Genomic DNA, 2,307 nt, shown 5'->3' with positions numbered 1-2,307 from the left:
CCAGTTTCTAGCCCCTCCCCCTCGCCGCCTATAACCGCGGCGCTGCTCATTAATTATTCATATTCAATTAAAACTTTTTGCTCGTGTTTCAAGAGTGCACGGTAAACGTTTCGATTACCTCCATCGTCGACCAAATAAAAGCTGCCCCACTCCCCAGGATCCCTGTTCCTCCTACGCGAACGATGGCGAAGGGTGCGTGAGCCTCGAATGTATTTAAGGCTATTGTGTCCCGGTCTACGTACTGCAGACCGAGCACAAAAATGGATATTGCGTAAATACGAGGGGGCGGGTGCGGGGGCGGTACGCACGGTTCGATTTCCCTGCACCCTAGCCATGTTAATCAGGAGGCAGGGCACCCCCGTTGTTTGAACGATCAATCTTATTTGAACGCTAAAAAACAATCCGGTTTGCGCGCGCGCGCTCACGGACCAAACGATGCTGGTTGATGGATGATATGTTTGCGCGATGACATTAATTTCCCGGCAGAACGGTATTTATTAATAAAATTGTTTCGCCCGGCGCGACAACGACGTCGCCGGCGGCGGCAATGTAATCGTTTCATTAGCGAATCAATTCCGCGGGACGACAACAAAAACCATTACGTTAATGAACAGCCCGGACACTCGATCGAAAAGATTTAACGCCACGGCTTTTTTCGCGGTTCAATTAATTCCTTGCGATAAATTCCGGTCAATTGTTCGCGCGTTGCTCGCGCCGCGCCTGAAAATTGCGCCGCTGCCGAAACTCTACATCCATATTTCCCGGCAGAAGTAGTCGAGTAGTTTGCGCTTCTCAATTGGGGAGCCATCTTAACACTATTTATTTATTGAATCATTTCCCATCAAAGCTTCTTTATAGTTTCAACAACTGTAAAATTATAAAAATATATATAAAAAAACTAAAAGTGCACTAAAATGCACTAAAAAGGAGAAGATAATTTTTTTAGACATTAGTCACTATAAATAAAAGCGTGGAGCGCTATACTGTATTGACGTAATCATCGTGGGCGCTCCACGCTTTTATTCATAGTCACTAATGTCTAAAAAAATTATTTTCTTCTTTTTAGTGCATTTTAATATAAGCGTGGTATTTAAATAGTTTTTTTATATATCTTTTTATTTTCCACTTTTTAGTCTTTTTTAAATGGAACGCAAGATACAGTAATACTATTATGAAATAGTAACATATGGAAATACGCGAGATAGAATGAGGGGATGATTCTGAGAGAAGACTTCTCTTAATGGAGTCCGAAATGGAACTAAATGAACGGAACACCTCACTGACTGAGCTCCTTCGATGAGAAATGGGTCAGTGGAGTGGGGATGAGTCGGAGTGAGAACGCGTAGTGGAGTAGGGAGCACTGGCGCGCGGAGTGGGGATCGCTGAACGCGATGACGTACTACCGAGCGTCGCGCGGCGAGGTAAATTTGTTTTTTAATATTGCATTGTCATCCAGTTCTGTGCTATGTTAAAAGTTTCAAGTCTCTAGCTCATCGGGAAGTGGTTTAAAAATTCGATTACGAGATTTAACGCATACAACAACAACGACAACTCGGCAAGCTAATACAAGCGTGGTAAAAAATAAGAGAAACCTTACTCATAAAACGATTAGTCTCTAACTTCGTATTGCAGGTAATAATTAATGTTTCGAATATGTTGGTCACTTTAAAATTAGAAACGTGAACAATAGTTAATTATTTTGGGAGCAGTATGGCTACGGTTGCGACCGCCATTTGTTACGCGCGGACCATAGTCGAGAGTATAACGAATCGCGCGGAGTTTACGGCGGAATAGTTGTCCAGTTTGGAAGTTTCGACTATCATTCGCATCGTTGGAACTCGCGGGATGATCTGGAGGGTTGGATCCGTGGATAAATAAATAGCGAGGATAAATCTGATAACTGCGCGCGAGCAAGTTTGCGTATCTAATTTCACAGAAAAGTGGATTGATTCGATTTCGAGAGAACAATGTCTCCGGTCTCGCAGGAACTTTTTAATTAAGGGGTTGCGCGTCTGGCAAGTTATTGACAACATCGCTAGACTTGTTTATTCTGCATTCAATTAACTTCCAAGTATTGGGGTGTCCCTAAGCCAACCCTTCGTTTCGCCCACCCCTCGCGATGCCCGTTCAGCGCGGATCTTCCTTCCTCGGGAGTAGTGGAACGATATGGCGGAAAATAAAATGGAAACGTGCCTCTTCCCCTTTCGCAACCGTTGTTTTCTCAAACAGGCCAGCCCGTACACGTTTAACTAACCGGAAGAGGGAGAGCCAGCACGGGCACCGGCGTATTGGAAATTTCTATGATAG

Source organism: Lasioglossum baleicum, chromosome 4 (assembly GCF_051020765.1).
Source record: "Lasioglossum baleicum chromosome 4, iyLasBale1, whole genome shotgun sequence".
Taxonomy (NCBI): domain Eukaryota; kingdom Metazoa; phylum Arthropoda; class Insecta; order Hymenoptera; family Halictidae; genus Lasioglossum; species Lasioglossum baleicum.
Note: the sequence above shows the minus strand (reverse complement) of the source record.